Genomic DNA, 27,116 nt, shown 5'->3' on the forward strand with positions numbered 1-27,116 from the left:
TGGTTAAATACACATCCAATTTTTAACTGGTTTGGGGTTCTGTTCTGCACATGAAGGCATGCAGGATGGAAAAAACCCTGCTGTAATTTTATAAGACTGTGCCTTCATTGCCATAGGGCAGACTCAAGCCCAAACAGTTTCATATTAATTAATTATAAGGATTACTACTAAGAATAATATAGTTATTATTAGTAGCAACTTAATTATAAGTTAGCAGTAGGAGGCTATACAGCTGGCATTCTTGAAGGAAACCTTGCAGTGAGTATGTCAGGTGGAACAAATGATTTGGGTCCTTCCTCGACAGGACACCAAGCCTTTCCCAGGAACATTTTCATATGCCAAGTCACAAGGGCAGGTGGAGTTTGTAGGCAGCCTGAATTTGGGCTGAGTTTAAGATATTTGAAAGGACAACTTGGACACTTGATCCCAGGTTTTGAAGACAGTAGGAAGAAATCCAACATGGGAACTGGTGAGGTAAAATTCCTACTCACATTTCCTTCAGTGATACAGTAGAGGAACAGTCCAGTCAGGCTTCAAGAGGATTTGGATGCTGTGAAAATATCTAGTCTTAATATTAAATGGCATTTTTTGAGCTGTTTTGTAGCTCTGTGTGCTCATGTTTCTGTTCAATTGCTATTTCTGTCAAAAACACATCTTTTGTTATGTTTAAGTTGTTGCTTTTTTCTACTTGCTTCTACAAACAACAGTCTAAGCCTATGGGATAAACCCTGGGAAAAAGATATTCTCCCCTGTCTATAATGCAAATCCTTAAAATGTCACAAGCTGATCCTCCGCAGGATGCATAGATGTATACCCATCTATTGAATTACTGTTGTTTTTCTTTTTTTTTTTAATTTTTTTTTGGAAAATGTCAGATAACTGAACCAAGTTCTCAAAATTATTTACCTAAGCAAAGCATGCCACTACTTATAATAGACTTGCATTCATCAAATGCTGAAATTGTGTACAAAATGTGTTTCTTACTTCATATTTTAAATTACACTGGAGTGATGAACACAGATGTAAATTCTGTAAATTACTAAAAACAAACCCTGTGTTCTCGGGCTGCTGTTCCTGCTTGAAGAATCACATCATTAACAATTAACAGTTTGAGCTGCATGCCTTGGCACATCCCTACTTGTTCATCAACACAATAATGAAGTTGTTTACAGTGAAGAAGAAAAGAAAAATATTGCATGTAGGAAAATCAATAGTGCAAACATGGGAGGTCTACACATTGTCTTCTTTCTTTATTAAATCTGAGTAAAACGAGTTCCAGTGACACTATAAAAGAAGACAGAGATTAAAGCAAAATAAGTGTGTCCCTAAAATTAAAATTTAAAAGGTTTGTAGCATGCAATTACTGGGTACCCCCCCCCAAAAAAAAAAAAAAACAACAACAAAAAAAAAACATGCCTGCCTGTTCTTTTGGGATTAAAAAAGGAAGAGAAAAATGAAAACATTGAAGAGATTGTCATTGGTTGATTTGCACTGTGTCTGGTGTATGTATTATCATCAGCAAGTATTGGAGGAATCTCTTTTTCTCTGATAAGAAGAGCAATACCAAATGATTCAGCTAAAGATTTCCAGGGTGGCATAGGCATTTCTAACTCATTTGTGGGTAGTCAGCCCTGATAGAAGCATGTTCAATCCTACCATAGAACTTAAGCACTTTGCCTATACCAAGGCAAAAGTCCACTTGGCTGACGCTGAAGATGCCAGTATTTTCAGACTGAAGCTGCAGCAGATTTGATGCATTTGTTTTGTTCCTTGTCTGTGTGAGTAAGAAGGATATTTTTTGTAAATGGTTCTCATAGATATGGATATGATTATATACATGGAAGCATAATCACGCAAAGTGAGAGTGGAGAATCTTGTAAACGTCATGTAAGGATTACAAAGAGAGGAAAAAGCCAAATAGCTTTGCTTGTTCTGCAGGTGTTAGCAGAGGTTTGAACTGTGAAATAAGAACATGCCTTGTACCCACTTATGCTCTCTGGCTAGAGTTAAAGGTAGATTTCATTGACAGGACACTGAAGAAATGTGTTATCTTACTGCTCATGCTGTCTCCATTCAGGTGACGATGAAAAGAGTTCTGTCCCATCTGCCACCAGACCAGCTCATTTTGTGAGTTTTGAGTTAACCTGGTTGAAATGAAGCCCAATATCAGATTGTCATGAGCAAAACAGTCTTAACTCAGGAAATTTCACTTGATTTTATTTATTGCCAGTTAAGGTAAGTTTTCAATTACTAATTCGGTTGTTGGGAAACAAAAGAGACAAACATTAAATAAACACTTAGGGAAAGCACCTTCTGTCCCTCCTTGTATCCTCTGATAAGCCCTCACATGTGTCCCCACAAGTCTTCTCCTGTCTCTGGCTGCAGGAGATGAAATGTGCCTGAGCCACGGTGCCACAGACTCCTCTGAAAGGATGGGGTTTCATCAAAGGGTGGGTCAGCACAGCTGATTGTGGAGCCATTTGGAACCAGCAGTGACCAGCATGAGGCAGTTTGAGAGGTGAGAAATTCTTATTTTCATTCAGAAATTTTATTGTTTCCATGCTTTTATGTGTTTTTTGATGTTTCTAAAGCCTCCCAGTATCTCTGCTCTTCCAGCCAGCAGAGCACTGTTCATTACAGCAACCAGTAATTTTCTCTCTGTGTCTTTGGTGCCTGTGGAGCATCAAAGCCCAGGCCAGCCATGGCATGGGCATAGCCATAGCACAGGAGGGCAGTTCAACTGACAAAACACAGGACATGATCCTTCCTCTAACAAGTCAGAAGTTTGATTTTACGTATATTAATAACATTACAGAAATGCTTTACTTCTTCTGGTCTCTTCAGTGTTGAGTTTCTTTATAATTTCCCATACAATTGAGTTTATGTGGAATGCATATACAAATTGGGTATATTGTGGCAACAGTAACACTTCTCTTTCTTTATCTTTTAGGGCTACTAATCATTACGTGTTTGGAAGGACATGAGGAGCACTAGTAATCACTCGATCCCAAGGCACACACAGAATAAATACTAGAATTTGGAAAATCATTTTCACACAAATTCAGTTTTGAATTCATTTTTTGAGTGCAGTTTCTGGCTATAAGACTGTAACTAAATAACCTATAATTCTACAGAAAAGAACTTGTAACTATACTTTGCATCCTCAGCTCAAGCACTGGTATATCCATGAAAAGCTGTAATATAAGCAATGAATGTAACACATAAATAAACAAACAAAAAAACCAAGCAAAACGTTCCCTGAACCTTGCCTTTAATTCAAGATGCCAGCAATCATGGGATGCTCAGTCTGTTCTCTGTATTAGTGAAACACAGTGAACTCTTCCTCTTTCATATCAGTTCTTGTACCTAAATTGGAGAATAAATTGAAAGGAAAGTATGTTTTCACAAGAAACAAGGGGAATGAGTCACTGTTAGATTGCGCATCTGAAAATTAGGTCTAGGCACCTTAGGCTCCTTTTATTACCAGTGGAGAGAAAAAGAATAATTATGTTGTCTTGTGATCAGAGTCCAACAAATGGGATATTAACTCTTCTTTTGTAGTGTGTACTTTCATCTCTTGATCTTAAAGTATCCTACAGGTTATTAGATCATTCTTGACATCTCACTGTCAGATAACTTAATCTAGACAATATGGCTCCCACTCAACAAGTCCTCTCCTACTTGCCTTTAGAAGTATAGCTGGTGGAAAGAAAAGATGATTTTATGTTTCAACAACACTACTAGACATCTCTTGTATACATATCCAATTTTATTCTTGTTGATGCTTTTTGATGCTTTTCCTTCCTTATTTTTTTAAATTGTATTATAGATTCATATTTAAACAGATTTAAGACCTTACATACTACTTATTTAGTACTCTACTGCAAAATTGTTTTCATCCCTTCTCTGTAAATATCAAACAAAAATCAATGAAATACTAAAAGTAGCTGTATGCTAAGACTTAAGTCTTGGAAAAATCATTAGAAGTGCATATTATAAATCAATTTTATGTTACGAACACTTTATTTGAATTTCCCATTATCACTGTTAATGAGAACCTGAGCATGTCCTTTTTGGAAGTATTTATCTGGCTTGTGTGTTCGAGAAATACACTGTAATATTCTTCTGGTCAATTACCAAATGTATCAAAGTTAGTAGTATTTCCAATATTTTGCTTACAATTCTGTACATCTATAACAAACTATGGGCACATGTCACCTATGTAGCTGTAGAAATAATACAGCATCAATCAATCTTGGAAATTGAGTTAAAGTTGGCAATTTTATTTTTCTGCACAGTCATTAAATATTTAATATTTCCTCTTGTCCTTCAGGGAATAAATTTAAGAAAAATGACTTCCTTTCTAAATGGTCTCACTTGTACCAAGTGCCCTGAGTAAGCCTTTCGTATGATAAATTATGCTTGGTTCCACACAGCTACTACCTGCTTTGTTTGAAGACCATAATCAAGCTCATCCAGATGTTTTTGCCTCCTTGCCTTCTAGATAAGGACTCTTTGTGAGACTTTAAAATAGCCCACTTTCAGTCAAGGTTTTTTCTGTGTATATAAATGCTGAAAGAATGGTATATTACTTAAAATAAATATTTAAACTGGAGTATGTGCAGTTATTTCCTTAAATTGTTTTAGGTACAAGAAAAAGAATGGAATTAAAAATCAGTGAGGAAAAAAAAAAAAAAGGCCTTTGCCATTGTAGAGAGTTTTCCACATGATAGGCTGCATAAGTAATTTACATTCAGTTTGTATTTAATCTAGTGAACAGATAATGACTGTCCTTCAAAATATTCTTACTACATGCATTTTATAATTCATGTATAAGCTTGGTTTCTGAGTAAGGGTAATATATTTTTATTAAACATTAGTATTCTGAAACTGAGTGAATACTGAAAAAAACATTAAGTAACATTTCAAACACTTCTGAATATAATTTAATTTTTTATTATTATTGTCTATTTTCATTAGCTTTTCTGTGACTGAAGAAGCAAATTCATGCTGAGTTCATGTGAAAGCCCACATGAAAAATCTGTTGTCAAGGTAAACTTAATTACAAATCAGAAAAGGTTTTGGAACTGTTTCTCAAGGTAAAGAATGGATCTTCCAATAACCTGAATGAAATATTACTGAGAAATATAAAGCTAGAATACTAAATAGTTAACAAGTCTCAGAGATACAGTCACAGTCTCAATATATTCCATAAGACAAATTTCTTTTCATAAAAACTAAAATAGTTATAAATAGCAATGGCAATCCCCTTGGCTTGTGGAAACTTTTAGGTGTTTCAGCAAATAGTAGTCTGAGTCAGTCACCTGTTCAAAGCACGGTCTGGAGAAACAGAGGATTGGTGCCTGAGAAAGTACTTACAACCACCTATCAAGATGCAAATGGCATAGAAAAATTTGTCTCAGTAGAAAACCTACCCAAGGAGGCCTTCATCTGAATGAGGTGCCTATACCAAATGAAAATAAATAAATAAATAAATAAACAAAGAAATAAATAAGAGGGAAAACGTTCCTTTTAACACCTTTTTTCCTAGTCATGGCTCAGCTCCCTGAGGCAAGAATGAATACAGAGAGGTCCAGAAAGATTCTTCTCTCCCATTTCTCTTTCCTGTGAAGGCCTTACTGTAGGTTAGGAGCTATAATGTGAGACCTAAGACAACTTAGACATAGGGAATTTAGGGTCTATGGCATTAGAAAGCAACTGAGTGGAGTTTCAAAGGGTTTGGAGGAGCCACAAGTATCAGATCCATGGATAATATGGACTGTTAGTTTGCAATCTCAACAAAGGTATAGCTGCTACCCTTGCCAAAATTGCTATTCCAACATATTTATTATACAGAGAGCACAGAAATCTTTGCAGGCAACCCCCAGACAACAGGGTCAGAACCACTAATGCACTCACAAAAAAAAAAAAAAAAAAACTTTTTTTTTTTTCCACAGCACTCACTGCCTTTGAAATTTCCTCACTAAATATGTTCTTTCTAAAAGGTGTTTTTGTACCAAAATAGAATGCATTATCCAGTCAGTCTCCATGGTAACTTTGTTTCTTATTAAATGGAAGAGGGAAAAAAAAAAGCCTAATTAACTCATATGACCTTTTATTTGTTAAAGTGTTAAAGCTATACCTTTAGTGACTATCTGCTGTATATTGAAAGACAAGTTTTCCCTTTGGCTGTTTTTTAAGAATGACAGCTTCTTCACATTAAATTTGGATCATCATGTGCAAACAGTGAATGGTATATTAAAGGGTAAAATGATGCCTCTGCCTCTTGAAGCTTCTCTTAACTTTCAGACATAGAGTTACTTTACCTTGGCTGTACAGGAATACTCATTATGTTCTTCATTCTCTTCACAAAATCCTAAGTGTTAGGCTTCCAACAATGATGTCTGATCTTAGTCAAGTGTGATTCCTTAGACAATTAGTTTAACCCCTTTATTCAAGAAAATACAGTAAAATAAATTGCTTTATCCAAGCCTTTCAAAAGCATAGCAGAACAACAACAATGAAAAGGAAAGACACAATTATATAAGGAAATTTCTGAAAGAAAAAGGTCAAGAAAATCCATGGGCCTAGTAATAATTTACACTGTGGCCTGTTCACATTTGTCTGAAGTGTAATAGTCTTAAGAAAAGTATTTACTTTATTTGTATAATAAAACAACACTGGGAACTAAATCAGACAAGGGATATTGGATTCTGTATTAAAACAAAAACAACAACAACAAACAGATATTCTTCAAAGTTTTTCTGTTTCTACAGAATTAAGTGTATAACTAAAAAACAACAAAAAAACCTACACACTATTTGATAGCTGAAATTTGAGTCTATAATTTTGAATTTTCCATGGATAGACTGAATGCTTATGAGTCTTTGCCCAGATCTTCCTGACATTTAAGGAAGAATTGCTTAAAAGTTTGACACTGACGAACAGCATCTGAGATGAGCAGTCCTGACACAGCTAAAAGGTTTTATATAAGGGCTTCATCAACAAAGCTGCTAGGTGGCCCTTGGCCATGCTTAGCCTAATCTTGACTGAGGAAAAAAATCATTATGGGAAGGAAGAGGAAGACCCCCAGACTTTCAAACTTAGTACACAGAGGGAATTACTAAAGCTACAAACATATATGTGGATGTTTCCTCTCCCCACAGGCACCCAGGAGTCTACTTGATATTTACTAGAGACCTATTACTAACCCAGCAAGCAGCAGAATGATGTTGTTCATCCAGGGCATGATGCTAAACAACACCCTTTTGGGTTGCAAACCTGGCAGGTAGGTGTTGAAGTTGCTCTTGTGCATCAGATGGAGTAGGACCCCCTTTGGCTGTTCGAGGTTCCTCTGTCCTCACCACAGAACCTCCTCTGTGCACCTGGGAGGCATTACCTCAGCACTGCCATGTAACTGGTTCTTGGACACAAGAAGAAAATCTGTTTCTCAGAGAATAGCATGCTCCTGTTCCTTTTTTTTCTTTAAATAACCTGCTGTCATTGATATTTAATCTGTGTATTTAGTCTGAAGGGTCATTGAGGGATTCCTGGTGACTCAAGTAAATAAAGATATTTGAAATGTCACTGCTCTGTGACAGCACTTGGCGTAATTGAAGTGGGCTCAAGTAAACAATGGGTTGAGGAAAAAAGTGTTTCAGAGCCACTGATTCTAAGTAACACACAGTGTTCTCAGTAGAAATATGAGCCTCTCCGTATGTATTATAAGATTTTTTCAGATTTGGCATGCTAGCTCTGGAAGGCACCTATTCTTTATATATATGTTCTCTGAACACTCATTTGCCCTTCTAAACAGCGTAGTGCTCTTAGATGTGGGCTGTTTTTTAGGGTTGCCTTTTTCATTGGCCTGTTTATCTGCAGACTTAAAGTTTATCTGCAATAGAACAGAAAAAAAAAAAATAGTTATCACATTTAGTATGTGTTAGTTCCCTTGACACAATATCCTCCGGAATTAGTAGCACCCCAAGTACTGTATTTTATGCGCAGTCCTTGGAAGTGTGGGCCAGTTACATAGGTTAAGGCAGTATGGTGGCATTTCATTGAAAAGAGAGCACTCTCAAGTCTTACATTTAGAATGAAATAAGGTGAGAATGTAGGGTACAGTACTGGGACCTGGCCTCTTGGCAGAAAGTCTGGGAAGGAGTGGAAAATGGTTGGAAAATTGTTAAACTATATATGTAGTTCAAGGTAGGCCTAGTTCCTCGGATTTGCAGGAGGAAGGAGAAGCTGCCTGTTTTACTTCACAGTACATTCTGATCAGTGTACAGAACATAAATAAATATCTTCTCAAATAAAAAACTTTAGATGAGAAAGGGCTGAGAAATTTGCCATGGATTAGCTGTTTAATTCAGGCTGTTATGGTATTGTTATGGCAACAGAAAAATGATGGAACATGTAGAAAAATGTGAGGGAAGGTCCTTTGAAGTCTGAAGAAGAGAGTTGGTAAAGACAGAATAGGCACCTCGAGGCTAGGCAAAGGTTGGCTTTTGCAGGTATTTAAGGCTATAGTGGACTGTAAATGCAAATGATATGTACATGGGCTAAGACTAAAGTGTCTGCTTCAGAGTACAAAATTTAGCCTCTGATATGGGGTGACTGCATTCACACAGGACAAGTCCCCTTAACATTAAACTAACATCTTCCACCCTGCAAAGGTTGTTCTTTATTTGTTCTTTATTGAAAAGAATGTCTTTCTTAAAAATAATACATATATAAAAATGCATAATGCAATTGCTCACCAGCAGCCAACCAATGCCCAGCCAGTCCCTGAGCACCCCTAGGGCCAACTCTCACCAGTTTTATTGTTCAGTGTGTCATCATATGGCAGGGAATATCCCTTTGGTCCATTTGGGTCAGCTGTCCTGGTTGTGTCCCCTCTCAGCTCTTTGTGCACCCCCAGACTCCTCTCTGTCAGGGCAGCATGAGAAGCAGAAAAGTCCTTGACTTAGTGCAAACACTGCTGAGAAACAATTAAAACATCAGTGTGCTATCAACATTATTTCCATCCTAAATCCAGAACACCGCACCATATCATATACTATGAGGAGAATTAGCTGCATAACAGCTGAAACCAGGACACATACATAACCGATTATTTATGTTATGAAACTAACGATGTGTGTTACACACCCTAGAGCATAGCATGCCAACAAGGATACAGGTATGTGAAGTTTTTTGGAGGTACACAAAATGATAGGAGACAAATCTGGTGTACTGTTGTTGTGACCGCTTTTTGATAGCCATCTCAAATCATCTTTCACCAGAACCATGACAGGATTTTGTTTTAGAGTAAACTAGTCCACCAGGCAAGAGAGCTCAAGAATAAACTAATGCCTGGGCAACTGGGGGACCAGGTCTGGGACTGATCTGCTGATGCTCATGAGCTTTCTAGTCTCCCAGATACAAAAAATAAATAAATAAAAAAAAAATAAAATAAAAAATAAAAAAAATAAAAAAATAAAACACAAACTCAAATTCGTTAAGAGCTATTACTGTGAGAAAGCACAACCCAGACCACAGCAGTACACGGTACCAACTTCAGGGTGATGTAGGCTTCACTGATGGTTTTGAGTGTCTGCAAGAAGCATCTGACAATCACACAGAAAAAGAAAGGAAAGAGGCTGAGAATGTCTATTCCCAGTGTGCTTGGGACTATCACAAACTGCATCACAAACAAGGTACATATGGCTTCCAGAGACTTTGTGTACCCTCATGCCATGGATTCAGCATGTCTGATAAGTAGAGGGTGTAAGTTTGTCTCTCAGAAGACCACACTAGAGTTCTGAAAGTGATGCTCTCCTCGTGGACTCAGATGGGATCCTGGAAGCATTTGTGCTGCTCTCCAGAAAACAGTAAAGATCTATAAAGCAGATTTTTCATATCCTAAATTTAATTGTGTGCTTTTGATCATCCCATTCTGAAGAATGACATTCTCGCCTGGGTATACAGTGATGCAGTAGCACTGTGATGCTGCAGCATATTTGCTCTTTCTGTTACTGTTTCTCAGACTTCTGAGTCATAGCTTGTACCAGTGTGCTGCAGAGCAGGAGCAGTGTGGATCCTGAGGCACTGTGAGAGGCAGTTCCCTTAGAGAGGAAGGCAGGAACGGTTTTAAACTGAAAGAGGAGAGATTTAGATTGGATTTTAGGAAGAAGTTTTTCGCTCAGAGGGTGGTGAGGTCCTGGAACAGCTGTGGATGCCCCATCCCTGGAGGTGTTCAAGGCCAGGCTGGATGGGGCCCTGGGCAACCTGATCTAGTGGGTGGCATCCCTGCCTATGGCAGGGGGGGTTGGAACTGGGTGGTCTTTAAGGTCCCTTCCAACCCAAGCCATTCTATGATTCTATGTTTAAAAACATATGAACTGAAGACAAATTAGAATGTGACCTGGGGTCTGGAATGGCCTTGCCAAAGGTATCACAAGGACCTGTAGCACAGCTGGTATTCCCAAAGAATCCCCAAATAACTTGCAATGTGTGAAGATGACTGGGAAGGGCAGAAGGTATTTTATGGACCCAAAATAAGTGAGGAAGTCTTGGCCTTCCTTGCTGGCATGTCCTTTGGGAACAATCTAACAGAAGGTAGCATAGATGTAGGATTTCAAAGCACTTTCTCATGGGACTCTGCTGTCTGTTATTCATTATCCATGCTGGGGACACTCCTAGCCCCAAAGTCAGCAGGACCAAAGAATTGACCTTATAGTTGTTGGCCTTATAGTATGTGTGAAATATTGTATTTATACACAGGACAGTAGCTCAGAGAATTGTATGGAGAATCATTCACACAGTGCTTGGGATATGTGATATGATTTCTGAATATCGAGTATGCTTAGACCGGCAGTATAGAGCAAAATGGTGAACAGACCTTTAGTACTGCAGGATGCAGAGCAAGGCACTGAGCATCTAGTTTTTTTTCAGAACAATTCTTCTATCCCTTGCAGAGGATCTGGATGGGAAGTCACCCTCCCTAAACAACTATCTTCAGAAAGCCCACAACATTGATTTGAAAAATCTGTAACTGTAGCTGCCACATTAACTGGCCACTGACTGCTCCTCTAGCCCTGTCTGAGCTCCAGCTTTTTGATGGCACTGTGATTTAAAGAGTTCCCTCATTCTAAATGCCATGCAGAGAGGCATGAGGACAAAAAAAATGTCACAGCAAACAGTGAAGAAATGAGCATAGCATGAGCAATATAGAACTCTGATTTTCTGTATCTCCATGCAATTTCTGATACTGGTGACCCAGCAGAAATGTGGTCTTAAACAGAAGCATAAAGGGAAAAATATGCCACCTTCACTGGTGAGAACCATGCTGAGTTTCAGTGAGCCAAAGAACAAACTGGAAGGTCAGAAAGGAGCTGAAGTAACAGATATCACAATTATAAGTTATATGAAAGTTGCAAAACACAACTGATTTCTGTCATCGGGAAAGAAAAAAAAAAAAAAAAGATTATTTTCAGTAAGCTCTACCAATCTTGGAAACACTTTGAGTATCAGGATATTAACTTCCCTCCACATTGTAGTGTCTAACTCTGGGAGAAGCTAGACAACTCTGCTACCTTTTTGCCCTTACCCATTCTTTATCCACATTAAACATTAAATACAGACTGTGAATAAAATCAGGTATGGCTCTGTGGAAGAGTGATGTTACAATAAATGCTCCTGTAATAGCATTTTCTAACGTTACAATGATTTTGCTGTCATTGTTGTTTTCACAATAGAAATGTATATAAATTCTCTGTGCACAATAGTAAATAATTCCACCAACAGTAATTGTTCAAGTATTTCAAAGCAATACTATGCAAAAGATACCTTAGGAAGGCAATCTTAATCTGGTGTCCAACAACCTCTTCCTAGGATATCTGAGGGTTTTTTTGCTAGTCTTTGTTACCTCCTCTATGCCACAACATGTTCAACAAGATGGGAAAGGAATTGCTGAGACATCTCCAAAGAATCTGTTCAGCACTTCATTGTGATATTTAGAAAGAATCAGTAAATGCATTTATGGTCCATTCATACCTATGTCAAAGCTGCTCTTTAGCATAAGCAGATCTGTATCATTCTTGTTCTTTCTCTGCTTGAGATATTTATAGACAACAATGACACCCCCTCACAGCATTCTTTCTGCTTGTCTAAGCAAGCCACACTTCTCAGTCTCAGCTATTAAAATGTGTTTTCCATTCTCTGGAACAGTCTAGTTAATCTTCCCTGAGTTTATTTTATCTCAATTCATCACCATGAACACAGATAATCAGAACAGTATGATTTGCCTGATGGGACCTCCAGAGGACTATACTACTCATACTTCTCTCTCTCCCTGTAGTAAGGCATACCTTCTAGATTTAAAGTTGTGTTTTTCATGATTTCATCAGTTTAGCAGACATATTTCTTTAGTGACATTCTGTTCCCTGAAATTCATCCACACTAAGTATAAACTCCATGTTTACAAATAAATTCTCAGAACTGTTTCAGTCTACATGGCAGTACGCTTTGTGTTATTAACATTCTGTTCATTGATTATTCTTTAGTGTTGATGGCCATTCTCTTTTCCTGTATCATATTCTGATCATAGTCTATACAGCTAACTTCAAGCTTCATCCCACCACCAAATTAGCATATATATTTTTTTATTCTTGTTCTATTTATTTTTTAACATTGTCTTCCTTTCCATCCTGAAAGTATTCCTGAATGCTAATAGTATTTTTCAGTCTTGGCCTTTTATTTTTATCCAATGATGATCAGATTCCCTGTTACTTTTTCACAATAGGTGTCACTTTACTGTCTGATTATTCTTCCTGATTTCATCTAAATAACTTACAGAGTAAGATAACACTTACCAAGAATGCATCAACGTTTTACTTGGAATGCAAAAAGCACCACATACTTCTAGTTTACAGGCTAAGTAAGAATTTACCAAGTACTTACATTTTGAATCAAGATTATTATTCCTTCAGTGGTGCACTTCCGTTTATGGAGCATGCTTTCATTAGAAATAGTAGATTCTTCTCTATAAATGCACAGAAATACAGAAATAATAAAATAATGTGGCTGAGACTGTTTCCCTGTAAACTGATGCTTACAAGAAGCATTATTGGAACAAGTTTCAAATGTTTTTTGCACTTTTTTTTTTTTTTTTTTAGGAAAAGAGGATTTATGATCTGTGTAGCTGTTACAAGCTGATCTGAATCCATTTAACCTAAGGCTTCTAACAATAATACAGTTTAAATAGTTTTAATTATTATCATACTTATTGGAGACAGTCAAATATTTTTTCATTAAAATCTGTGTCTTGTTAAATGAACTAAGACACATTTTAAAACAAAATGGTATTAAAAATGAATACGTCATCCATTATATGGAGAGACAACAAAGATTATATTTACATGGGTTTTTTTGTTTGTTTGTTTTGTTTTGTTTTGTTTTTGAGATTGTGCAATAAGTCAGGGCCAAATCCTGATTTAAGTCATGACCATGTGCTTGATGATAGGCATAGTTTGCAAAGCGTCTTTTGGGTTGCTTAGGAGTAAGAACATGTAGCACCTTTGGATACCGTTGAAAATAGACTGTAGCCTCCATTATTAACAGTGCAGATACGCCTGTCTTTTGGTTACCTACATGTGTACATGGCAAGGCATGGGAATGGCCATGCTGCCATGTAGCTCTGGCAGTGACTTGGGGAACAAACCTCATCTTAAAATCAGCTCCTGGGCAAGGAGGTGGGTTCCTCACAGGGGTGTCTTAGCAGATTTGTTTATGGGATCCTTCACTGAGGCATTTAAGCAGAGCTTTCACCAACAGCTCTCTTCAAGGCCAGGCACCTGCACCATTACCTGCTGACCCTGAGCCTAGCCAGATAAATCCCCAGGAGCGTAGTGATGTGCTCAGGGGCCTGTCAGTATCACTGTATACATTGGTTATGATAGAAGCAATTACATTTTTCAGTGTGAAAAAGTGCCCCCAGATAGCAAATAACCAGTAGTACGCTTATGCTGTTCAATGAAATTAGTTGAATGGAATTGATGTCTATCATTGAGGCTACGTAGGTTAGTTGGCTCCTGACCAGCTATTCTCCTTTTTGTGATGGTTCCGAAGAAGAAACAACCAATAGAAATATTACAATTTAGAGAACTTTGGATGTTTACCTCCCTTAATCTTTATTTTATTTCATTTTATTGAGAAATCTTTTCCTAGTTTTGCAATAATGTATCTGAATGTTAACTTTGGTCTTCTTGTTCCAGGATTTTCCTGAATGTCTGATATCAACAACAAAGGAGGTAAAGGAAGACTGATGTGATAAACTGAAGAGAATTACTAAAACCACCACCATTCACCACAAAGAAACAACAAGGAGGCCACGATACGAACAGAGAAGTACAGTTACCTTTTCTCAGATTTCTGCTATGAGAGGAAGCTATTTATTAAACAGTGGTGAGCTGAGAAGGGGGGTAGAATTGCAAGCAAGAAAACTGCCTCTGGCTTTTTCATTCCCGCCGTGTTGAGAGAACAAGGATTTTGTCTCCACTGTTTGTAAATAAAAAGGACAGCATCAAAGGTACCCGGTTCCACCCATTCATCCTCCTAACAGAAATAAGCTGCAGAATCCTGAATGTTGCATAAATGAATGTTGCTGGAGTCAACAGAGGCAGCAATATTTATGCCTTCTGCCTTGGTATTTGCTTGCATTACTGATAACTTTTTCTATGCACTGTACTTGAAAGAAATGTAAATGTTTTAAGTCAAAGAATGTTTGATCATCCAACTTTCTCTGCCTCACTGCTGCTGATGTTTAGGCTTGGATTATTTTGTATGAGAAAAGCCAATTCTTTTACAACATTTCTCTAGTCTTGTTTAAATATTTGCATTCTCGAGAAGATGGAATGTCTTGGTGAGGACTCCTACCAAAAGCACAAGTATGGTTTGTGTAGAAACTGATCCCTTCCAAATATTCAGGGGGAAGAAATAGGGCTGCAGAAGCATCTAAATGACAGAATCACAAATTAACCGATTAATGTGTAATTGGAACTGGTAAAACAAACAAACAAACAAACAAACAAACAGTCAACATTTTCCCCACTACTAGCCAGATAAAGAGCAAAATATTTTTAAGAAGAAACAAAATCATTCTGTTGCAAGCATAAAAAGGACAGACACAAAATCCTATGGGGAATAAAAAACAAACAAACAAACAAAAAAAACAAACAAAAATATATATGACAATTTATATTAGAAAAAAAAAATGAAAATAAACAAACAAAAAAAAAACCAGAAAGTGCCCTAGGAGAAATAAATCTCCAGACTATTCTTAGCAGATCAATATTGATATTCTTGTTCACAACTATACCTAACTCCTAACATATTCCTGTTAATAGTTGATTAACTAAATTAAATAGTGTATGGAATATATTTGATTCCTATAAGAAACATATATTGATCAAGCCCTATTGTCACTATTTCCTTTTTCTGGTATATATCTCACTTGACTTTATATATTTTGAGACTTCAGTAGATACTCTGAATAAATTTCTAAATTTCCCTTATTAGCTGTCTGGAGAGAAGTCAGTATCTCTGGAGAGCATTTCTGTTCTCCTTCTTTCCTTTCTTACTCTTCAGTTTAATTTTCAGGGTATGGATTGGCTATCTGGGTGTTAACAACTCCAATTTTGAATTACTAACTAGACATAATCCAAACAAATAAAGTATCAAGGATTATGCTTCCTCTCACTGGTTGGCTGGCTAAATGAATGGCTTTGGTGAAATCTATTATAATGTGGGTACTAGGATATATCCTGCTTTCCATGTATTTGGTAAGATGTTGTTCTTCATTTCCACTAGTTTTAATTTGAAGTACATTTATTGAGGCAAAAATACACCGTTACCTCACTCAAGCTTTAATTTGAAGTAATTGAAAAGTACTTGGTCTTTAAATACGAAAAGATTCCTCAGTTACTGAAGCATTGTTATTCTTGTATAGAGGAAGGGAAAAAACAAAAACAAAAAACAGAACATAAGATGTGCTTGTTCTATAATTGGGTTCTTTTTCTAGTATTTATTTCTCTGAGACACTTTTGTTTCCCTTGACTTCTTGTTCTGTTCTCAAAAGCATATGATAATCTCACTTTGCTCTCCTACTGCTACTGTTTTCAAGTGGCTGCAGTTATAAGTAGCTAACCTGCTGAGACATAGTTTAATACCTGAAGCTATCTTAGGGACCAGACTCCTGTACAGAATGCAAACAGTTGTGGATGGGCAAATGGATACAGATGAAATAAGCCCTAGCCAAACCTTCACGAGATGAAAAAAAAAGTGTGGTTTTATTTGTTTGTTTTTCAAGGTACAGCAAGTAGTAACCACCAAAAGTGTTTCTAGGTTTCGTATAAACCTGGGAAAAAAATTTAAAAGATTCTTCTGATTGCTCAGTAGTTTTGTTGATTAGGTTCCTTCTAAAACAGAAGAACAAACTTAAGCACATCTTGGACATTTTTATTCTTTGGGAATATGCTACCTGATTACATAAATAAAATAAAAACAGGGAAGAAGCAGCCTCCACCTGAAATGTCTGATTTTACATTTTCAGTTTGCTGCCCATAACTGGGGATGTTTGAAATAAGTGCCTCAACTAAGAAGGGTGATGGGGAGAGCTCATATGTTCTGGGTCCCTATCTGTGACAAAGAATATGGAATATGTCTAGATAAAAAAGAAATGTCTGTATGTGAGGTCATGCAATCAAAGTGTACATTTGCTAATAAGGCATTTTTTTACAGTGCTTGATTCCTGTGAACATTTTATACCATTGCACTACTGAGATCAGAATTGCCAATTTTAACATTTCAAGACCTGTAAATGAAGCTCCAATTATCATCAGTTCAATTTAAAAGTAATGATGCTTTAAAGATTTTCATTCCTTTTTTTTCTGTTATCTGATTGCTAAACTGCCAAGATAAATTTTAACATGTATTCAAACTTTTCTCCATTTCTGTGAAGCAGAATGGCTTTCCATTTTTGAAATGAAAGATTCCAGAGTATCCAGATGAATTTAGGAGAATAACATTTCAAAGAAATACAGAGTCACAGACAGCATCAGACCTTGTCGATTCCACTTTCAGAGACTCCTTCTGAGATATCACAAGCTGAATAAAATAAAGCAGAAAAATGTCTTCTGTTTCTTACTGACAAAGTGAGATACACAGAAGGAAAATTCATTAATATATTTTCGCATATTTAATTTCAGAATTTCAACTCCATTAAACAAAACACATACAAACTTTATTTTTAGCATGTTCTTAAAACCCACTGACTTCACTTAATTCTAGTCAAGAACTTGAATTTACCCATATTTCATAGAAACATCAAGAAGAGAATAGAATCATAGAATCATGGAAACAGAAGGTTGGAAAGGACATACAAGATCATCTAGTCCAAAATTTCAGCTTTTCTCTGAACTGGAAGCAATCTCCCAAGATTCAGGACACCTAACTTTAGGCACCTAACTAGAGTCCTGCAATAAGACTGTCTTTGTTGCTCTGTGGAGAGTGCTAACAGATGTTAGACATGTCTGACAGTTATTTATGATAAATTGTTGCAGTTATATATGATAAATACAACCTACTGTCATATATGTATTATGGGGCAATTTGGAGATGTCAATCCAACAGCTTAACCACAAGTGTCTTTTTCTGCATTATTTCTAGACATTACCAGTTCATGGGGCTGAGGAGGCAGCAGCTTTTCTTGGTGCAGAGTATTGGTGGAGCGGGTCAATAATGAAAGATGAAGTTGCTAAAGGAAACCTGAGGTATACAGCCTCAAGCAGTGCCTCCACAGAATCAAAGTCTTTAAAGGAGGAGGCACTAGAAGGTGATTTAATAGCCTCTTCCAGTTTAAAACAAATTCTTCATTCAGATTTTGAAATATATAAATTAATATGGGACACTGGCATAGTACAGGAAATACATGTTTCTGAATATCTAACCATACATTCACAAACATCAACTTTGTATCACTGAATGATGATATTTTGTCAAAGAATAGTGCTTCATTTCTATAGGTACAATAATTACCCTGAAAGAGAACCAGTGTAGGAATACGCTGAGAATTTTGGGGTGTATCTGAAAATGCTAAGAGGTGTTTAGACTCCAAAGTTGCTATTTAGATCTCTCAGGTCTGAGTAACTAGCAGTCTCAGAATGTCCAAAAACTCTCACCGAACACACAATTATCATTTGAATATTATTTTATTTTACATTTTTCATGTACCACACGCAGTCATCTATTTTTAATAAAAATATCTCTTAAAAATGTTTTTAAAATTGTTCAAAAAGAAAATACTACCTCCTGAATTGTGCGCAGATGTTTGTGTTTCTAAGACTGACTGCATATACTTAATACAGGAAAACAGTTTTGAAGTGGAATAGTATATAACCTGGTATTAACTTTCAAAATATTTGTATATTTTCACAGTCATGTATTTTCAGATTTCTTTTTAAATGGACTGTACAAGCACTTAAGACTGAGAATTTCAAGTATAAACATCTTATTACTTAAAGTTGCTGTCAAGGGTACACAGTCCATACCTCTTTCAGATAAAAAAAATACACCAAGTCAAGATGTGTTATCTTTACACCAGTAAGGAAAGTGTTCTATTTTTTTAAGACATGGAAGAATTGGAAGTATAATGAAGATGAATTAGGAACATAATAGGGATAATGGAATCATGGTAAAATAGCAGACATGATTGGATTGGGTTTGTTAAAAGTTATATACTCTTCAGGAAAAAAAAAAGAAAAAAAAAAGAAAAAAAAGAAAAAAAAATTAAGCTATTGTGTTAGAACTAGATAATGATGTGATAGATCGTTATGAATTGGGCCGTTATTGTACAGACAAAACAGAATCTGATAAGTCAGAAACTGTTTGAGGAAGAATTTTAAAAAACAGTCTAAGGATTAGAGGTGTTATGTGGTATCCAAGAATTGGATGTGAACTGAAACAGAGATATCTGAAATATCACTAGAAGAAGATACCTTTGGGAATTGTGTGATGGTAGGAGATTTTAACTACCCACATAAAAGTGAAGAACAGATAGAATGAAAATGAAGGGTATGGTAAAGGTATTTCTAGAAATGTTGGCTCAAACATTTCTTCACATAAATCTTACATGAATAAGAAACGGTGCTGTTTAAGACTGAGTTACTTAAAATGTGAGAGAATGTTATTCTAAGATATTTTAGAATATAATCTTGGACTCAGCAATAAAACATTGGCTTTGCTTCATGCAAATTTACTTATGAGAAAAACTAGCTTTTTGTCTAAGACAATCAATTTCAAAAAACAAAACAAAACAAAAACAAACAAGCAAACAAACAAAAGCCTGTAAGATTTAAACTGTACAGAATGGGGTCTCTAAGTTGTTGGTATGGAATTTCCTTAAATCAAAGATGTAAAAGGTCTTTAGAATTTGCATCTCAAGTAAAGTAAAGAAGAAACATGCAGGTGAGAGTTCTAGGCCTAACAGGCTGAACTACCATTTCTGAAAAGACACCAGGAGTAATGTGGAGTAGAAAAAAGAGACAGAACAAGAAAGAAGACAACATATATCAGGAAGGAGAAAATTCAGACTTACCGTAGGTCAAATTAGGTTAGGTTTTACAGCTGAAATTGAAATAGACAAAAAATGAGTTTTCCAAGTTGCTTAAATGAATCTCACAATACCAGGTCTTGAAAGGCTGACAGTACAAGGTAAATGTCATCTAAATTTCCATGTTATTACTCCTACTGGAGTGAAAACTTAGGTTATTCTTGGAAGGATGGTATTGTGGGAGGTGGACCTCTAGTCTGACCCAGTATATTTTTTCTATGTTTCTAAGCAGGGAAATAAGAAGGAAATTTCTATACAGAAATTGTATTATTGAAGTTAAATAAGACTTAGTTTTTCTCTTTTACCATCCTCCACAGCATCTTTAGTTAAATAACTACCACGTTATTGACTGAGAAAGTAAAGGCAGAGCAAATAATGGGCATGCATTAAAAGAAAAATGAAATTACCTCAAGCAGAGTAGAAAACTCACTCAAGAAATGAAATATGCTCACTCAAGAAATGCAATACGATCAGAGAATCAACATCCAAGAATCTGGAAAGAACTTTCATATGAAATCACAGATCTCAACTTCAAGTTTTAAAATTAGTCTGTCATTTCTGGGTGGTGCTTCATGACTGGAGAACTGCATATTTCAAAAAAGAAAAATATGGAGAAATATCAGCCACAAGAGATTTATCTCAGTAGTAAGCAAATCTCTAAAATACATTTGGAACAAATACTAATTAATACCATCGAAGTAAATGATCCAAGGAAGACAAGAATGTAACATGTTTTTACCACGTTTTTATATGCTATGGTGCCATTTGAGACAGTAACTCTGAAGGAGAAAGGTTCAAAAATGTGAGGAAGCTAAGAAGGAGAAGAAAAATAGTTGTATCAAAGAAGGAAGCATTAAGTTATGGAATTATTAATGTCCCTAAAAGAAGATTTTTGATATTTTTTGGTAATTTATTAATGATATAGGCAGAAATTATAGGAGTGCACCAGTTAACAGAATAACACAGTTTGGACATAAAAAACATATAAGCATACATTTGTCATTAGCACATTCAGTCTGGAAAGTAGAGAAAGTCTTGCAAAGACAGAGGGTATTAAGGTTCTGTACAGCCTTTTAGTAGGAACAAGGGAGAAGACTGATATTTAAGACAGAGATAGGTGAGTTTTCAAAGACAGATTACATAAAGTGATTGCCTGCAAATTATGGTCCTTGACGATTGTGGAGTTCCCTCTGAGCCTCATGTTTCTGGACTAAAAGCTAAAAAGCAATATCAGTCTCAGGAGATCCGTGATAGTCAGACTCCCATTCAAGGAATCTTTCAAGCCAGTAGAAATTTCAGAATGGAGAAAACAACAACAGAAACCCTTTTCAAGATTGCTATTGCCATACTAATTCTTTATAATTAATTGCAAGGAGCTGCCATCCCTTGTAGTGAAATTCCCCCGAGAGCCCCAGGCTGCAGACAGCTGCCCTGCCTCCCACTCTAACACACAGACCTGAAGCTTAGCCAAAATAAATCACTATAAGCTGTCCTTAACATTCATGTATTAACCAATGCATCGATGGCTTCCCTACTGTAGTAGCCAGCAGTGTGGGTGTAGATGTCTAAAATGAAAAAAACTTTGTGAGTGTTGTGATTCATACAGGGAAGTAAAACACAGGCATAACCCAGCAGACAATTTGCTATTTAAATTCTCAGGTATAGTTGCTTTCCTTTTTACTTCTATGCACTTAAGACTGTTTTCATGGGTCCTACGTTTTGTAATTGAAATATTCCAAGTAACTGTTTTAAAAAAACTTTTTAAGCACTGCTGTCATCAGCTACACCTCACACTGAACTATGTGTATCTCAAATCATTGCAGTTGATTCTTTAGCTTAAGCTAGCCATCTCAGATCCTTCTGCGTCTGGCAAAAGGAGATGTGTGCCTTATCCTGAGAAAGGTGTCCAAGACAGGTGGGATAAATCACAGTCTGTAAATGCCTGTCCCTCTCTATCAGCTATTTAGAGAGTCTTGATGTTCAAGGTGCCTAACCCTCAGATTGAAAACACTAGGTGAAATAGAAAGCACAGTCTGAAGGTTATTTACTAGGATTTACCGTAGGTGAGAGAGGGTAAGCTTTCTGTGCTCTTAATGTAAGGGTCCTATCTTTAGCCCCAGTTTGTTGCTCATTTTTAGTGACGTCCATCTGTGACTACTTGACAGTCATGACGGCATCCCACCCCACTTGCCATGATCAGAGAGCGGCAGTTAAAGTCAATTCGTCATCTTTTTTTTCTTTTCACAGTGCATTTGGTCTAACATATTTAATTTGGAAAACAGTGTTCTTCAGGGGCAGCAAGGGCAGGCTGCTTTGTAAGGGAAGGGGAACTGCCAGCCAAGGCTTACAGTTAGGCAGGCAGGGCAGAGCCTCACCAGCTGGAACTGTTCCACCAGGGCCACGAAGGACAGAGCCAGCCCACCAGGCACCTCCATGGGTATGGGGATGTCAGCCTGCATGCGGGGCCTAGATTCATGAGGTCTCTGGCCAAGCAGGGACTTAACTGTGACACAGTGCAGCTCTGGTGGAGATGAAGGGCTTTAGCTGTAAAAACAGCTCCTGGGTGATGGGGGTGGCCCTCTGGGTCTTCTTTCAGCACTTTCTCCAAGACCTGCAATGTTGGTGGAGGCATCTTGAAGACTTCTCATTATCAGAGTGCTGGCCTTGCTGAGGACTTAAATATGATCTCCAACTTCCCTCTTACAATGAATAGAATCTAACATTCTCAAGCATTAATTAGTAAATATCTAAAGGGATTTTTTTCATTTGGGGGGTGGGGGGTGGGAAGCAGGGCAAATTGGAGCCTTTTGCACCTCTTGCATGGTTTTCAGCAGCATTGTTTCGGTACATTTTGACTCCGTCCTGCTCTTCAAGAAAGGGAGCTATATTTCTCCAGAGGTAAATGTGGGATATCATTCATGGTCTGATTAACAGTGTTGACAATCAAGCTTTTACAAAATTATGAATGGTTATCATTATTTGCTGTGAGGATAGTATTCTTCTACCGTTCCTCTTCTCAAAAATAATTGGATTATTTATTCTTAAACTTTGAAAAAAAAATAATAATTACCGTAGAACAGTAAAGCTACCTGAAAAACCTGATAGATGATAGCTCCTGAAAGTTGTTAATGACTGAAATTAAGCAGTTTGGATGTAAACTTGCACAGCAGTAACTAGAGTTTTCAGTCCCACTTGTTCTGTAATTGCAATATTATTCTCCAGATGATTCAGCAGTGCACTTACATAAATCATGGGCATACACCTGTATTAGTATATTCTTTTTCTGCTTAATCAATTCACTGTTTTCCTGCTGTGTGCAACGCTTGTCCCCTGTTGGAGGAGTCAGGAGAGCGTTCCCTTTCCCAAAACATGCTAACTGTTCTGTAGGATGAAATAAAGACAAAATTTTTGCCTGGAAACTGTCCTAGTTTTGAGTAGGTCCCAAATAGCTTGCTAAGCTGCTTTCCATATGACAGCCAAGTATTTGTCCAAGTATAATTAACCCCTCTACAAACACTGCCCTTTGCATTTTTAATGACAAGAAATATTACAGGCTTTCTGTATCTGTCATAAAGGAGCAGAAGTAGCAAATTCCCAACATGAGATCCCCTCAGCAGATTTTCTTGGAGATTGCCACTGAAAAACCCAGCTGCACTGAACCTCGTAAACCACACTTTCCCACGTGTTACAGGTTCTTAGATTAACTGTAGATTGGGCTTACAACACTCAGTGTTGAAGAACTATGTTTTGACTACTTTGTGGTAGATTGGGCCTGTTGTTGTTCACGCATACATTAAGAGGCTGAGCTGATGTTTAAATTTTTCTCACTCAGACGGAGCCTCATGAAGTAATAGAACAGGTAGCAGTGTCAAAGGTAGAGCCATAGGCTCCTGAGATTAAGCTGGGGTACCTTCTCAAAAATAGTAGAGTAGCTATAGCCAAATAGTCTTGTCTGAAGGTTTTTATTCTTATTCTACAAAGCTTCTTCATCTTTTTAAATTTTGTGGTAGCTCTTCAGTAGGCAGAGACAGTCTCAGTTTTCTTTTTCTTTTTCTTTTATTTTTTTCTGATAAAAGGAGATATCATAGCTGTTAGAAATTTGATAAAGACACGGAGATTTCAGGTAAAAGGTGTATTCCAAATATTCCAATTTGTTATGTGATGTTACCTATAAAAGCAAGAGAATATTTTCATATCCTGTTTTGAGAGACAGAGGAAATTGAGCAGCTGATGAATAGAAATGCATTAGGAGACTAATGCTTTTTCTTTCTTAATATAGCTATTCAATTAGTATGTTCCTCATTCATTTTAATTGTGTTGTTTTTTTTACCAACTGCTATTTTATATTTTTGTGAGCTGCTACAAATTTTAAATTGGTTATATTAAATGAAACATACCTCTGTTGTCACACTGATCTGCACTATTCTTTATTTTCCTTGCACAATTCTATGGACTTGGATTTTCCTCTTGACAAAGAACCGAGATTTGGAGCTAACGACACCTGGCAAGACTTCCTCATTGATTTAAAACACTAAATTAGATTTCTAGTTCTGGCTCACATTGACGCTAATACTGTTTTGCAGTGGCTTGCAGGTACCTGGCATCATCACAGGGAGGAGAAAATGTTGATAATTCCAAAGCAGTAACTGGATTTCTGAGCCTGTCACCAGCTCTGAGACCCTATAATAGGTGTCAGATAGAAAACAGGAGGACCAACACAATTCTCACAACCTTCTCCACAGTTGAGTCTCTGCTTCTCTCTTTCAATTCCATTTGTTGAAATTTTGTTCTGAGTTAATTGTAATGTCATAGACTTATGAGGCTCTTACTCTTAACTTGTTAACTTGCCGGGGATTCCAGACTCCTGTGGGTGAATAAAATAATGAAGCATTTTTACATATTTGGGCAAAGAAAGTGAATTTAAAAGTTAAAAGAAGTTTAAAAATTATGAAGTCATTGAGTCTGCAATAATTATAGACCCTAAATAGCCAGTTAGTGTTGTGCAGCTAATGAACATGACAAGTACATAAACTGTGGCACTGTGGAACTGAGAAAACAAATCCAGATTCCTGACCAGAAATTGTTTCAAGCCTCACTGCTGTTCATTTCAACATGCAGCACTATACTGGAACTAATCCAATAAAAACTCAGAGTTCACCTTCATCGTCCTTTTCCCTCAAGGATTTCTCTTTTGGCAGAATCTACCGTGTTCACACTCTGTTTTGCCACAGTTGTTCCCTTCTTTCAGATCCTTTACTAAATTGGAAAGTGTTTCTCCTTCAGAACTGCAAAAATATTTGTAGCTAAAAATCAACACACACCCTGTGTTTGAAGAAACAAACAAAATCCTGGTGTTTACCATGTAGTACCGAAACTTCAGTTTTTCACTTACATTAGGGACTACCCTGGGTTTATTCCACTTTCTGATCATATGCTCTTTGGAGAAATCCACTCTGCAAAAGTGGTGACTGTGTCAGCAGCACCTTCAACTCTCTTCTTGTTTCACAAAAAAAAAAGTTTCTCTGCATGCTTGGCATAGGTTTACCTCAACATAATTAGAGATCCGAGTAACTTTCTTTTCTCCCTAGGATTATTTTGTATCACTAGACTTTCACAGGCTAAGACTATATTAGCTTTTTCTATTTTTCTCCTGTTAAATTACAGAAACCCACGCAGAAAATCCCCTGGGCAGGTTAGGAGGTACAGAACTGGGTCCTTCATGGAGGCAAAGAGTTTTTTCTGCGGTTTCTTTAGAGACACCACTGAGTAATCCCAACTCCCGACTAATAGCCCCTGTAATGTGGGGGAGGGACCAAGAGAAAAAGAGAGCCTCACTCTGGGACTTTCTGGACAGAAATTGGAGAAGTTTTTGAAGTATATATACATATATATATCCTTCAAAATAGTAATGTATATATATATGATTATTTTAACTTAAAATGGAACAAGGCTGTTTTCACTTAAAGGTAAAAAAAAAAAAAGTAGAAATTTAAACTAACATACTGGGAAGTGGGGAGACAGCACATGCAGAAGAACAACACTTACAAGGTGATGAGTTGTGTATCCTCAGGTAAAGAAGAGAAGAGAAATTGACAAAATGAAAATAGTAAATGATAAGGGACAATCTCAGTAAATGGATTCCCAGTTAGACAATGGACTGAAAAATAAAAATTTTGTATACAAATGCCAGAAGTCTAAGAAATGAGAAAAACTACAGTCTCTTGTTTAAAACTGGCATATTGATATACAAGCATGCAAAAAATTCAATGGGAGGAAAATAATTAGAGGGACAAAGTAACAGAAAAGCATAAACTATATGGGAAATAGACTGTAATGTAATTGATACTGTATCTTAAGGGACCAGTCAAATCAAACAAATAGGCTTAGTGTCTCAGGTGACATTGAAACCCTGCTGGCTGCTTGAAATTTCCATTCTAAGTAGGAAACATCTAGTGATATCCAACTAGGACAACAATGATTTCTGTGATCTGATCAGAACAATCAACACACCAAAAGGATGAGAAATGGAAGAATAACAGAGAAGGTTTGGTTACACTCCAGACAAAAGGATACATGTCACAACTGAGGATGATGCTGAGACTAAATTCCTGAACAAGAGGACTGGCTGATCTTTGAAGCTACTAGTCAAGGAACAGGTAGAAAGAGATGCAACTAGTGGCTTGCTGAGCAACACCCCAAAATTATTAATGTAAAACTGTTTACAAAGTACTTAAATCCAGCCATTTTGCAGCCATAGTAAGTCCTGTGTATCGTCTGTCCCGCTCACATCCCCACCCTCTGGCCTCTATACTTTTTAATATCAAAAAGAAGGCAACGTAATCATGAGGAAATATAGTTTCTTGATTTAAAAAAAAAAAAAAAAAAAAAAGAAAAAAGAAAGAAAGAAACAAGGGTCAAAAACATAGTAGAACATTTTTATACGACATGGAAAATGCATTAAGTAGTTAAAAACCATATAGAACATTCAGAGAAAATGTATATTACTTACGAAGAGATGTTAGACCAAAGAAATGAGAATACATCTTCAAAGAACTCTGTTAACAAAAAGGATCACTTATTAGATGGATTTCCTTTGTGAAGTGCTCACCAGGCACTTTCAAGGAAATAGCTCACATGAATTAAGAGGGAAATTTCTGACCCGGTTAAATATAGAAAAACAAGGTAATAATAAATGGCTAGTTTTCCCAGTACAGTGAGGTTCTCAACTACTGTTCCCCATTGGAACTGGAGGTCCCCACTGCAACCGTTCAGCATATTCACAGATGATCTGGAAACAAGAGGAGACAGTTGAGGTGGCTGAATTTATTAACAGTGCTAAGTTTTAAGGGGATATATAAAGAGGAGAACTGATTAAGAAAAGTTTTGGAACAGGCTGAAGACAGTGAATCAAAATGTGATAAAATGATAAATAAAATCCAGAATAAACAAGTAAAATATATTTTTTCAT

At 36.7% G+C, this 27,116-nt stretch overlaps 1 long non-coding RNA gene across 1 annotated transcript; it reads left to right on the forward strand.

Moving 5' to 3' along the window:
- Positions 1-229: 229 nt before the first annotated feature.
- On the forward strand, positions 230-4,712 carry LOC310892748. The gene is made up of 4 exons (XR_014578375.1): positions 230-474; positions 2,078-2,235; positions 2,386-2,518; positions 2,951-4,712. It is a non-coding gene; the product is annotated as an uncharacterized lncRNA (long non-coding RNA).
- Positions 4,713-27,116: the final 22,404 nt, after the last annotated feature.

This window comes from Anser anser (genome assembly GCF_964211835.1).
Source record: "Anser anser genome assembly, chromosome: 1".
NCBI classification, from domain to species: domain Eukaryota; kingdom Metazoa; phylum Chordata; class Aves; order Anseriformes; family Anatidae; genus Anser; species Anser anser.